Source organism: Narcine bancroftii, chromosome 6, assembly GCF_036971445.1.
Source record: "Narcine bancroftii isolate sNarBan1 chromosome 6, sNarBan1.hap1, whole genome shotgun sequence".
Lineage (NCBI taxonomy): Eukaryota > Metazoa > Chordata > Chondrichthyes > Torpediniformes > Narcinidae > Narcine > Narcine bancroftii.
The window spans coordinates 78,815,789-78,830,558 of NC_091474.1; the positions used below are offsets into that span (position 1 = coordinate 78,815,789).

At 43.1% G+C, this 14,770-nt stretch overlaps 1 protein-coding gene across 3 annotated transcripts in view; it reads left to right on the forward strand.

The window, feature by feature from the left end:
• Positions 1-14,770, forward strand: part of kcnma1a (potassium large conductance calcium-activated channel, subfamily M, alpha member 1a) — a 743,259-nt gene that overhangs the window by 722,754 nt on the left and 5,735 nt on the right. The gene's annotated exons all lie outside the window — the stretch shown is intronic.

The following is a 14,770-nucleotide window of genomic DNA, read 5'->3' on the forward strand; positions in this document are numbered from 1 at the left end:
CCAAACATCACTTGTATGTGCTGCTTTCTGTTTAAACCAGGGTTGGAGACGTCTGCACACCTTGCAAATCTGATGTAAATTTTCTGGGGAGAGAGACAAAAATCAATCAATCCCTCTCCCATCAACACCAATGACAATTTTACACAAAAATATTAATCCAAAGCAAAGCATTGAAATGAGTGACTTCTTTAACATTAGCTTGAAATCTTAGATAAGTGGTTCTAAACCTTTGTCTTTCCACTCACGTCCCACTTTAAGTCATCCCTATGCTATCAGTGCTCTGTGATTAGTAAGGGATTGCTTAAAGTGGGATGTGAGTGGAAAGTAAAAGGTTGAGTACCACTGTCTTAGATCCTGCACCAGTCAGACAATGGGATCAAAAGGCTATTCCTCATCATAATCCTTGGAGTGTCATGGCAGAGCAGAAACTGATCGATCAGCTTCCCAAGTCTGGGATTTCCAAAGCACATTTCAAATCTTAACTATCCTAGCCTTTGAGACCCAGAATGAAATCTCAACATTGAACAAGTAACCGATCAGTTTAGATTAAAAAAAAACACTGAAGGAACTCACAGCGTCCAAAGGAGGCGAAGATACAGTAATATAACCAACATTGCATGCCTGAGAGGTTATCAAACATAGCAGATCATTGAGATCAGGACATTATACTGATTACCATTATTACTCTGTGCTCTCCATGTCTCATCACAAGATTTAGGCCAATTGATTCTATCAGAAGCTAATCCATTCTCCTTTGGCTTCCACAATGGACATGTGTTATAGCCACCATTTGCCACCACACTTGACCATGAATGAGGTTGGAACATTGCAAATTTGAAAAGAACAACCAGCTCCTACTGTAGCACTGAGTGAGACTACTTAAAACACCTTCCCAAATTACCGCGAACAGATCAAGCACTCTAAACTGTTTGTCATGTATCGAGTGAAGAATCATACTGCAGATTCAAAGAATTTTCTTTTGGGCTGGACTATTGTACGTTCAATGTATATAATGCAAGGCCTTTGGCCCTCGATGTTGCGCTGACCTGTATGTTCCTACCATAAAATAATAAACCCCCATAAAATAATAAACCCCCCCCTCACCTTTTTCTTTCATCTATGTGCCCGTCGAAGGGTCTCTTAAATGTCCCCATTATTTAATCCTCCGCTATCATTCCAGGCACCCACAATCTGCATAAAAAAATACTCCCATAACCTTTCCTCCCTTCACTTTGTACAATTTTCCTCTGGTGTTTGCTATTCCTGCGCCTGGGGAAAAGATGTTGGTTGTGTCCCTTATCGATGCCTCGCAGAATCTTGTAGAGCTCCATAAAGTCACCTGTACAGTTGACAACAGGGTCAGCGATGATGCAGAGGCAAATGGATTTCAAACAACAGCCATATGTAATACCAAAGAAACACACCAACAAGGATAGACTCAGTCATCAAACTTGCTCTTTATTTCAAACATTAGCTTGATGCTCAGCCCCATAAATAAATGAAGCCATGAAGAGGTCTCTGCCAGTTAAATACTTCTCCAAAACCAGCAATGAATTGGTGGCTGCCAACTTCTCTCTTACCCCTTTTACATGGCTGTTGAAAGACAGGAATTAACCGCCTTTTAACTGCTTCACTACCTGTGGGATGGGGAGTCATTTCCATCCTGGTAATTACCCAGCAAGGTAGGTAAGTATCACTCACATCAACTCCCACCCCAGCTTTTCTTGGTTCAGTGTGAACGACTCGACCTGGCTTTAAACACGAGTCATTCACACACCAATTAAGTGGGATCTCTGTGTAAAAAGGGTATTAGATTCTGTCCATTCTCACCATGACGTGACAGTTGTGGGATCAAAGTATAAATGGTCTTGTGTTTGACACAGACCAGGTACTTGCCTTTACATGAAATATGAATCATCACTGACCCAACTTCATTCAGTGGCTTCTCTGCAAACACCCAACCACTTGCTCAATATAAACAGAGCAGGACATGGTTTCTCAAAAAAACCTAATATTCTAATGAAAGGAAAAAATCCCTTTCTTTCTGCTTTGGGTCCCCAGCTGCATCCTGCAATGGGAACTCGGCATGCTTACCAAGAGATTTTGGCCAAACTAATTTAAGAGGATCTGCATTTTTCTTAAAATAAATGGAAGGCAGCATTCTTTGTGCACAGGAATAACATTGTTACCCTGGAGCAGCCCAGCTCAACACATTCAAGGAGGTAAAAACACACTGCTGGAGAAACTCAGCAGGTCAAACAGTGAACTTTATATAGCAAAGATAAAGGTACATAACCAACATTTCTGGCTTGAAATTTTACCAATGTAAAATGTTGGTGGGCTCTGTGAATGCAAAGGGGAAGTAGGGGGAGAAATGAAGGGAAAGGGAAAGGAGGGATTTCAAACCATTTACTGGTGGTCTTGGTGAGGTAGTACATGAGGTCATGGCCAGTCATGTCAGCACAGGAGTGGGGCACAAAACTGAAGTGGTTGGCCACTAGGAAATCCCTGTCAGTAATATGGACAGAGCAACAGCGCTCAGCAAAGCAATCTGCCAGTCTCTCCAATGTAGAGAAGGCCACAAAAGGAGCACTGGATGCAGTAGATCACTGTTGCTTCACTTGAAAGGCCTGAAATAATTGTGTTTATAGAGTCATTAGAAGAAAATTACAGAAGAAACCAACAAGACAGTTTCATGGGGAAGGGGGTCCATAGCCAAAAACAGGTTGAGAATGGCTGTGCTGGAGGAGAGGCAGCATTTTAGGAAAGGTTTAGGAAGTCACTGACCAATCTATTCCATTGCATCAGGCTGTCTGCAGGAGAACTCATAACTAAGGGGTGTGATGAAGCCAGGTAATCCAAACATGTTTACACCCCTACAGAATAGAAGGCCATGGGACAATGCCTTTGGTCAAGATACTGAAGGAGCCTCATCCAAACAGCATGAATCTATGAAACATCTTTACATTTCACATCACCGACCCTCTCAGAATCTCGCATGAATTAATCTTCTAACATCTGATGAGCGTGGGCCAATTTTACAAAATATAGGAGCAGAAGTAGCCAATCAGCCCATTGAGGCTGCTCTGCCATTCTACCAGAAGCTGACAGATCCTCCCACTCCCTGTAACCTTTGGATGCCCTGACTAGTCTTAAATACACCCAACGACCTCGCTTCCACAGCCGTCTGCGGCAGTAAGTCCCAGACTCATGACCCTCTCCTCGCTGAGTGGGAACCAGTGTAATGATCCAGCAGCAGCAGACACTCCTCTGAAAGGCTTCGAACTCCCTGGAAAAAAGATTAATTTACCTTCCTAACTGCTTACTGTACCTGCCTAACTACTGAGGAAAGACACTGCCATCCCCTTGTAGGCTTCAATGTGCCAGTTTCCTGACATTTAAAACAAAATTTTCCACCCTTCCTATCAAGTTGGGAAGACACAGTCAATGCACCTTGCTTCCTCCTCACAGTGGAGTTGCCCCCCCCCACCCCCCCCCCCCCCAGCATCGGCAATACCTGGATAATCACACTCTGTCCACTCAGCCAATGGACTGGTAAGCCCCAGAAGCCAACAGACCAAATTGGAGTTGGGGGGGGGGGGGGTGGAGAAATGGGTTCAGTGGTTGGTGAGGAACCAAGAGTCGCTGCTGTGGTGTATACTCTGACTCAACAACTTCTGGATTTTTCCACGGCTGAGCCCCAGGTTTCTTACAAAGCATCACAAGTCAAGACCTCCTTCAAATCCACAGGAACTACCACAGTAACTACCACAGCCCCAGTCACCTAAAATGCATGGCCGTTGTATAAAACATATCCAAGTAATTAAATGAGCATACTTATCAATGAATTAATTTTTTTTTTCTCAAATAAGTCTATTTCAAGTGGTTCTGAAAGCCTGCCGTGAGACAGAGAATCAGCAGAAACGGCCATCAGGTGGCACAAAGGGAAAATCAAGCCGAGAATTCCAATGCATCTCAGACACATCAGGTGACTTCAGGTCGTGGCAGCCAATCGCCACATGCGGTCCCTCCAGGTTGAGGGGCAATGCAAACAGCAAAACACTGGCAACTGCACAAATGGAACCTTAGACAATACATGAAAGAGAAATGCGAGGATCAGGCTGGGGTGACCTCAATCCGTCCCGTCAAAGTAAATCGCAAACAGTTCAGGTCATCGTGCATCCTACATTCGGGGAAGGCATTTATTTCTACTTGTAATTCCCTTCACCTCTCTTTACATCCACTGTGTGCCCTGCTTTAAACATTCGTCTCTTTCATTTTACTTTTTTAATCCCTCTATCTGTATATTAATTCCCAGACCCACTTGTATCCTTTTACGCTCAGCCAAGTCAAAATAATGGGGTGAGGGTCAGTTAGTGCAGGTCTAGCACACAAATGTTTGCGTGAATACCACAAAGCAGTTTTGCCACGTGCAGAGGACACAGATGTCTTGGCCCCAGTTTCTACATTGCTCATTAAGTCAGACAGCATGGAAACAGATCCTTCAGGCAAACTTGCCCACATCCCTCTGAGCCTATCCTATCAATATATCCATTTCATCGATTGGCTTGGTTTAAGCAGCCCTGTCACGCACACCACGTACTGCTGCAAAAGGCAACATGGTTTTGTGAATGCCCCCACCATCCCCCAAATCCCATTTCAGGCTGTGACATTGAAAATCCATTTCAAAACACCAATTGCTGGAGGTGACAGGAGATATTGCAGGTGATAAAATCTGGAGCAAAACAAAAGCCAAGTGTTGGAGGATCTCAGGATCCGTGGAAGCAAAGGGATGGTTGGCATCTTGCCCTTACCATCCCTTTGCCTCCACAGATGCACCTTGGCCCACTGAGTTCCTCCTTGCTTTATGTTGAAGATTCCAACATCTGCATTCCCCATTGAAAATTTACTATAACTTACTGTATTTAAAGTACAGCAGTAGTTCATTTGCTATCATGCAGTAACTGGGTTGTAATTACCATTCTAAGAAGTATTAGAGCCACAATATGGGGTGGGGTGTCACATTAAATAGCCAACGAGTGGAGACTGATGGTCGTCCATTCCAAATCTCCTCACTTGAAATAACTTCAACATAATTTAGTGTTTAAAAAGATTGCAAGAAATTAAACCAGTTTTGAAGAGGTTAAAAAAAGTTTAAAAACATTGACAGTTTGACTGTCGGTTTGACAGAAAGATTTCACATGGCACCTTCCACAACCTACGCAAATGCAGTACACTGTTTTTAAAAAAAATTAAAACACAATGCTGGAGAAACTCAACAGGTCAAACAAAGATACACAACCAATGTTTCAGGCTTGAGCCCTTCATCAACGTATGAGCAAAATGTGGGCAGGTGCCCAGCCCAACTCAGCAGGTCAAACAGGGCACTTACATAGCAAAGGTAAAGATACATAATCAAGATAATAACCAACATAACATTCATTATGTATCTTTACCTTTGCTATGTAAGTGCCCTGTTTGACCTGCTGAGTTGGGCTGGGCACCTGCCCACATTTTGCTCATACGTTGAAGAAGGGCTCAAGCCTGAAACATTGATTGTGTATCTTTGTTTGACCTGCTGAGTTTCTCCAGCATTGTGTTTTTACTTCAACCACAGTGTCTGCAGACTTTCGTGTTTTACTAATTTTAAGCAGTAATACAGCCAATGCCCACCTCACTGACAAAAGGCAAAGGAGGAAAAACCCAACACCCAACCCCAACCAACCAATTTTCTCCTGCAACCGCTGCAATCGTGTCTGCCTGTCCCGCATCGGACTTGTCAGCCACAAACGAGCCTGCAGCTGACGTGGACTTTTTACCCCCTCCATAAATCTTCGTCCGCGAAGCCAAGCCAAAGAAAAGAAGCAGCCAATGCATGTCTTTAAGTGTTGTTGCAACTCAGAGAAGGCATCAGCCAATTTGTACTCAGTGAGATGCAACAAAGAGCAAGGAGAATAATGTCAGTAATATCTGCATCACTCCCTATAGGCCAAGATTACATGGACATCATGTAATACAATGTCAGCAAGTATATGGTCATGCACTTTGGCAGAAGAAATAAACGGCCAGTCTATTTTCTAAATTGAATTCAATTACAGGGTTAAAATGGTAAGGACTTTATTTCCTAGAGTGTGGAAGGATGAAGGGAGATTTGATAGAGGCAAACAAAATTATGAGTATAGACAGAATAAATGCAAGTAGGTTTTTACCACTGGAATTAGATGAGATACAAACCAGAGTCCCTGGGTTAAGGGTGAAAGGAGAAAAGTTTAGGGGGAACTTCACACAGACGGTGGTGGGAGCGTGGAATGAGCTGCCAGCTGAAGTGGCGAACGCGGGCACAATTCTAACATTTAAGAAAAATTTAGATGGGTCCATGAATTGGAGGGGTCAGGAGTGGAGGGCTATGGACTGAGTGCAGGTCAGTGGAACTAGGCAAAATAATAGAAGGGCCTGTTTTCTGGGGAGAAATTTGAAAATTCCCAGTTGCAAAGGGAGCTGGGAGTCCTAGTGCAGGAGATCTTGAAGGGAAACTTGCAGGTTGAGTCAGTGGAGAAGAAGGCAAATGCAATGCTGGCATTCATTTCAAGAGGAATAGAATATAAGAGCAGGAATATAATGTTGAGGCTTTAAAAGACACTAGTCAGACCTCACCTGAAGCATTGTCAAGAGTTTGGGTCTCATTTAGGAAAGGATGTGCTTATGTTAGAGATGAGGACCGTTTGATAGATCTTAGCCTGTACTTGTTGTAATTTAGGAGAATTTGTGGGGGGGGGGGGGGAGGGGGAACATCTCTGAAACATTTTGAATGTCGAAAGGCATGGATAGAGTAGATGTAGAAAGGTTGTTTCCCGTGGTGGGAGAGTCTAGGACAAGAGGGCATAACAGGATTGAAGGGCATCCATTTAGAAAAGAAATGTTGAAGAATTTCTTCATCCAGAGGGTGGAAAATTTGTGGAATTGGTTACCGCAGGAAGTTCTGGAGGCCAGGACATGGGGTACATTTAAGGCAGAGATTGATAGGTTCTAGAACAGCCAAGGCATCAAAAATTATGGGGAGAAGTCCAGACAGTGGGGCTGAGTTGGAAAACGGACCAGCTCATGATTAAATGGTGGGCAGTCTCGATGGGCTAAATAGCCCATTTCTAAACCTCTGTTTTATGGTCTCATACAGCACAAAAATGGGCCCCTTCAACACCCGTGGCCCAGCCAACCATCAATCAGCCAACCATCAATCACCCATCCATACCAATCTAATTTATTACAACTTCTTATTGCGATGAGAACATGGCACCCATCATCACTTTGTGATGACAGGGTGTTTCAGACAATGGCATAACTATCCTTGTCCCTACACACAGCAAGATCCAGTGAGTTTAATCAAACTGCTGGACTTACATCCATCAAACTGGGATCATGAGTATGAATCCCAACTTGGCAACTAGGCAATTTAAGTTCCATTGGTACCTCCAATGAAACCTCTGGCTTGTCACAAAAACCTTCTTCACCTCTGTCTCAGGAAAAGAAATCTGCCACCCTGATCGGGTAATGGCCTTTGTGACTCCTAACGTTTTATATATCATCACAAGTAGCCACTAAATCACTCGGTAAAAAACTGCTCCACAGATCTGTCCAAATGCTTAACCACAGCCTTGCCTTATCTTCTGGAAGTACACCAATCTCAGCTCCATTGACCACGACACAAATATAAAGTCTCAGCATTCACCAATTTGTTTCTGAGAAGGGAAGATTTTTTCTCTTACCTGGAGCTGAAATATGTTCTGAATTTATGCATCTGGCTTCTGGTTATTGTACATCACAGAGTGAATCTGAGTTAATTTTTTAAAAAATGTATACTTACAGCAAGATAACAGGCCATTTCAGCTCGCGAGTCCGCCCAATTTACATCAAATTAACCTACACCCCCCTGCTATAGTTTGAATGGTGGGAGAACGTACAAACTCCTAACAGACAGCACGGGATTTGAACTTAATTCCTGATCGCTGGCGCTATAAAGGAGTTGTGCTAACCGCTACACCAACCGTTCCGCCGTACCGCCCTTGAAAATATACCTTTAGAATATCATATTTTCTATTTGCAAAGGAAAGACAGTGGAGTTCCAGACCTGTTGGGATGAGATCAGGAACTGGATATTTAAGTTCACATTTATTATCATCCAATTGCACAAGTACAACCCAACTAAACAGTGTTCTCCGGTCCTCGGTGCAAAAAACATAACATACCAGGCATAACACACATACCACATTTCGATACATATGCAGTACACACATGCATAATAAAAATAAATATTGTTTATATTTATATATAAACAGTAGAATCTCAGAGGTATTGCATAAGCGAGTCTCGGAGGGTTTTAATGTAAAATCAATCATTCACAGTTCTTGGCTAAAATTGAGGAGAGTTGCAATTGATGCAATACCCGGAGAAAAAAACTCTGTTTACTCAAGGCGATCCTTTAAATCTACACTCCGAAAAGCAAGTTCTGAACTTGTCAGTGCAGTGATCAAATGCTGTCGATAACAACTGAGGGAAACTCCATATTGTCAAGCCTTAAATGTCGACTGTCTGTTGCTTTACATCAGTGGTTTTCAAACTGCCCCACTAAACTCTCATCCACCTTAAGTAATCCCTCTGCCATAGGTGCTCTGTGATTAGTGAGGGATTACTTAAGGTGGCATATGAGTGGAAATAAAAAGGTTGAAAACCACTGTTTATTTAAATCATACCTCATTGACTCGTTATGTGCACGGTTTCATAACTCCAAAGGAAATGGGCCAATGACAATTTTTCTCAAACAAAATATTTCAGTAACAATTGAGTCCAGAGCAGTGGTTCTCAACCTTCCCTTCCCCCTCACACACCACCTTAAGGAATCCCTTACTAATCACAGAGCACTTAGGGCATTGAGATTGCTCCAGAACTTTGTGTGTTGATCCTCTCACTGAACGGCAATGTAAAAACTGCATTTGCTGCAAATTTGAATCAAAACCAAAACTGCTGGAAACATCTGATGCAGGCTCCTTAACTGAAAGCATTCACCGTTTCTCTTTCAACTTACACTGTCCAATCTATTGGGCATTTTCTGTACTTTTCTAGCGTTATATTTCATCATTCCCAAAAGGCAGATGTACAATATCAGCAACTCTTTATGATACAATCTGGCAGCTAAATCTGGAAGCTTCTCCCTCCCCGCTGAGTTTAGCATACAGACCGTTTTGAACAGTGGGAGGAAGCTGGAGCCCCTGGAGGAAATCCAAGAAGTCACAGGGAGAACGTACAAACTCCTTACAGACAGTGCTGGATTGAAAGCGTTATAGTGACCCACTAACCACTACCATAACTGTGCCACCTTTCTCCCGGAAGAGGAGTATTTTTAGTTGGTGAGAAGAGGAGGAGGAGAGGTGGTTGTAAGCAGGGTGTCCATCCAGAGGACAAGTCAGATCAGGCTGTGATGGCCGTTAGAAATATGATTGACAATAATGAAATAATCGGCTGCAAAGCGAATAGAATGTTTGGTTCCATGTAGGAAGCAAATATTGCTGACAAGGCCGGAAAATTCCTAAATTCCCCACGCAGAATGCTTTACTTCACCATGCAGGAGAATAGAGAGGAATTAATCACATGGGTATATCTCAGAGGAGATACATGGGGAAGATATCCCCCTTTGAAGGATAGCTTTGCAGAGATAAGCAGTACTCTCGATCACTGCTTGATCACTGCTACTGAGACCAGCAAGTACATGATGCAAAAACTCATTTACAGAGCATCTTTCACAGGTTAGTCGACAACCATCCTCTTTATTTAAAGTGCACTCCTATCAACATCCAAGGGATGCAGCAGCCAACTTGTACTCCTGAAACAGTAATGACTGTATAGGTAGCACAGTGGTCCAGCTAATGGAGTGCCCAGCTCACAACTCCAGCCACCGAGGTTCAAGCTCCACTCCAGAGCTGTCAGTATGGAGCTTGCACCACAACATGGTACCATCCAATCACACCCAATTGACCTGCAACCCCTGGTATTGAATGGTGGGAGGAAACTGGAGCCCCCACAGAAAACCCACACAGGGGAGAATGTACAAACTCCTTAAAAATAGTGCTGAATTCGAACCCTGGTCACCGGCGATACAACAGCCTTGCACTAAGCACTAAGCTAACCATGCGCCTAAGTGCTCTGGCTGCTTCAGCATTTTTCCCCACATCCAAAAGAAGTGTGCGCTGCTCTCTGGCCATGGTTTGTAGATGAGTGGTAGAATCTGGGCAGAGTTTTCCACTGTCACCTTGCCCCAAGAATTAATGGGGAATTAACCAGTTAAGGGTCCAGTGGAAAAGGAAAACGATTATCACGCTGGTGTCAAACGACCGGGGATTGTCGGCCTTGGTCCCTACTTATATCCCTGGTGTCAGCTGATGCCAGCATGCTGATTAAACCAGTGGAAAAAGTTCAACTTCCATCCATTTGAAGGTAGACTCTGATCCACGGGGAGATGAATTGTGTTCAGTGGAAAAGCAGTCAGTGTCCCGGTTAAAGGTGGCGGAGTAGAAACAGCACAAATGGCTTCCTGTCCCAGGACACTGCGCGGGCAATTAACTGGGATGCCAGTGGGAAAAGGGTTGATTAGAATGTGGGGAGAGTAACTCCCAGCAACCAAACAGACTATATGGTGGTAACCAGTCTTATTTATCAACTGGACATGCACCACTCAGGGGGCTTTGCTCTCTTAAGTGAAATATACAACATTTTCTTTACGTCTTTGCCAGAAAAAAAAGGGAATTTAACATCTCGCACTACACAGTGAATGCTCCTTGGGAGCTCATCGTAACTTCAGATTTGATGAAGATTTCTACCTTTCCTCTTCTTTGTATTCGGCCTGTGAAACATTTTGCTTCACTTGGTATTCTTCTTTATAAAATTGGTGCTTGGCTTAATTTAGTAGTGATTAATTATTAATTATTTAAATTATTAATTATTAATAATTTTAATAATTAATTATTTAAAGATACAGCACAGTAGCAGCCCCCCCCCCCCTCCCGTCTAAAGTCACCTAAACACACCCATGTGCCCTATTAACCTTCTCACCCATAACCTACTCGCATTGTCAATTTCTGGACTTGAACCTTCCTAATTTGAAAAGACTAAGACCTAGTTCAGTCTATCTAATGTACCTTTCAATTCCCCAAGAAGAAGTAATTAAAGGAACAGGTGCCAAACTTGCATCAATGGGTTCATCTTCCCGGTCTTCAGCTGAACTCCAGCAATTTGCTCACCCCCAGGTCTTTCCACCCATGGGTTTGCACAAATGTGGGAATACAAGTGCAGTATTGAACTTAACAGGGCAGCTAACACCTTGAACAAATCACCCAAAGATTAATGTTAGATTTAAGAAGGAGTTTTAAAATTTTTCCCAAAGTGAAGGGATGAGAAGTGTTAGTGAAAAAAATTGATGGAGTGGACAGAGACAGAGAGGAGCCTGCAGATGCTCAACACAAGCTGCTGGTGGAACTCAATGAGTCGAGCAGATTCAGTGTGAGAACCAGAACGGTCAGTACTGTGGGTTGGAGCCCTTCATCGGTCCCTTCACAAGTCCTGATGAGAGGCTTTGGCTCATTATTTTTCTTCCACTGATCCTACTGGATCCGCTGATTTCTGCTGGCAGAATGCAGCTGTCTGAGTGGACTCCTGTTGGAACACTGCACTTCCTCCTGAAGAAAGCCACCCACTCAATTCTCAGGCTCACAATGACTCAAACCTGTTGAAACCCAACATTCAATCGGCTGCAACTGGAGACATTTCCTGCATGTGGCTAAGAATGAAGTGCGAGGAGTTTGGGCACTTGCTCCTCTCCTTTGACAGAGACAAGTTGCCTGAGAAACCACAGCATCTCAAACACACACATCATGCCAGTCTAAAGCACCTTCAGCCCCTTGTAATCTGGTCAATCTTGAATAGGAAAGGGACACTGTTACCAAAAGAAAAATCCTTGTCTTGGCAATCATTAACATCAGTTTAATAACCACAGAGAAAAAAGCTACTTATATAACCAAGAATGCTTTTGGCTACTTTAACCTTAAATGATGAGTTTTACAAAAGATTTATGTACACTAAAAGTTTTAAAGTTAGATCTGCCTGAAAACATTTGAAGATTTAGATAAGGCTATTGAGCTAAATATTAACTCAGTAAAATAAAAGAACTGTTAACCTGTCCAGAGGGTTCCCTGCATCAATAGCAAGCAATGCAATGAGATTATTGCTGTCACAGCTGTTTATGGTAAAAACAATCCCTCTCTTCTATTATTTCCTGCGAGTTTCTACTTTGTCATTTTGTATGGTTCGACAAAATGAAAACCCTGAGATGATTGGCTGTAAAATTATTAAACCAGGTTATTTAAGAGCCCTATAGGATTCTTTTGATCTGCTTTATAATTTTCTACATTTTTATTGAGCCCTGACAGTCTGCTTGTTCCTTTCCTGTTGTAACCAAAGCTCTGGTGAAAAGCAAAAGCACCACACACATAAATGCGACCTCTCAGAACCAAGGAAGCCCTTCTAGTTGAACTCTCAGCAAACAAATCTCATTGGCTTTCATCCTTTAGCTACTGTGGGGTTGACGCGACATGATTCTGCTACTGAGTACTGGCCAGGAGTCTGCTACTCATCCCTGTCTCTCATGTGGAAATTAAAAGAAAAACTCCTGGTGCTGGAAAATCTGAAATGAAGACAGAATATGTTGGACATTTTCCGGCAGCATCAGCAGAAAGAGAATCGAGTTAGTTTCCCTGATCGATCTCTACTGTATCTTTGTCCCTTCCCTGTTCCACAAGCAGGACTTCAGTCCAGGATTCTATCATAAGATAGGACCTTCTCATCTTCTCCCCAATCTCATGGGCAATCCAACTTTCCTCCAACCTACCTTCCTGCTCTCTCCACCTGATTCCTCGTTGATTGAAAGTTTATCTCAGCTTTTGAGTATATTCAAGGATTCTTTGACAAAGATTTCTAAACACATCAATTGTTAAGAGAAGCGCTTCTTCCTCACCTCAGCCTTCAACAAACATCGCTTTATTCTTAGACTGCATCCTCTGGTCCGGAACTCTCCATGAGGGGGAACAGCATCTAACAGGTCAAACCTTCTAAGAAACATACACGTTACAATAAGAACATTCTTCTAATCTGTAATTAGAGTCCAAGCTTGTTTGACACACCAACTGAACTTTCTCTAAACTGTCTTCGATGATAACATACAATGTGCAGAAGTGCTGGAGAATCTCAGCAGGTGGTGGGGGGGGGGGGGTGAAGAGAAGAAGAAAGGGGAAGGAAGACAGGCTAACATGCAAGAGGAAAAAGGTAATGCAAGTGGTAGGGTAGCTGAGAAGGGGTAGAGGGTGAAGGAGAAGGTGATAGGAGAAGGAAGGGAAGGGGGTGGGGAGCTGGAGGGAATGAAACAGAGGGTAAGGAAAGAGAGAGACTGATGGAGAAACCTCCTGCAACATGAGGTAACATCCACTGAGCTAAGCTTCTGAGTTGAATGCCTTTTGGAAATGCAAATATATTATTTCCCCTTCATCATCTTGACCTGAAAATTTCTATTTGATTTGTGAAGGCATGGTGGCTCTGTTCAATCAGATTATGACTTCCCAAATGTTCTGCTATTCCTTAATATTTGATTCTAACACTTTTGTAATGCAGTAATATTCCCATTATCCAGAATTCAAGCAACAGGCAGCCTCAAGCAACTGGCAAAAATATAACGGAAAATAAATAGGTAAAAAATATGGAAGTTTAAAATTGGCACCCCCGAGCAGTTAGTTCTCCAATCCATGCAACATCTCAAGAAACCGGCAAATTCACTTCATCTGGCATCTTCCAATCCTCATAGGTGCCAGGTACTTGGGGTTTTAACATAACAGATCTTGGGTTAGCAGCCTTCAACAACTCAGCACTTTTATTGGTTCTGGAAACGATTATCGGAGCTCAGGGTATCCTCGGGTGTCAGGTCTAACTTCTATCAATACTAACCATGGTGAGAAGGTGAAGGACTGCCTGGCTCCCTCTATTCTAAGTAACAAACACCATCGACTTTAAAGGGTAGCTGATCCCCACTGGGTGAGAAGAGAAAGTCTCTAAACTCAAAGAATTGGCAAAGATCCTGTTCTGCTCAGAGTACTGGCCAGGTGCCAAAACTCATTAGAATCAGAATTTATTTCATGAATGTGACACAAGATTTGTTGTTTTGCGCAGCATCATAATGCTATAATTTTGCTATAATTTACGTTTAAATAAAATAGTGCAAGAAAATCAGATAAAGTAAGGCAGTATCTGTGGTTCATCGTCCATTCAGGAATCTGATGGTGGAGGGGAAGAAGCTGTCAGAGGCAGCTCATCTTCAGACTCCTGCACCTTTTTCCTGATGATAGAGAGAGGAGGGTGTGGCCAGGGTGGTGGGAATGCACAAGGATAGAGGCTGCTACCTTAAGACACTGCTTCCTGTTGCCGTCTTCTATGGAGTGAAGACTGGGGCCCGTAATGTCACAGGCCGAGTTAACAACCCTCTGTAGTTTTCTTCCTGTCCTGTGCATTGGCAACTCCACACCACACAGTAATGCAACCGGTCAGAATGCTCTCTACAGTACACCTGTAGAAGTTTTTAAATGGCGCTTGGTGACATATCAAATCTCCTCACGAAGTGTCGCTGCTGGTGAGCCTTCTTCGTGATTGCATGCAGAATAGATCCTCAGAGATGGTGACACCC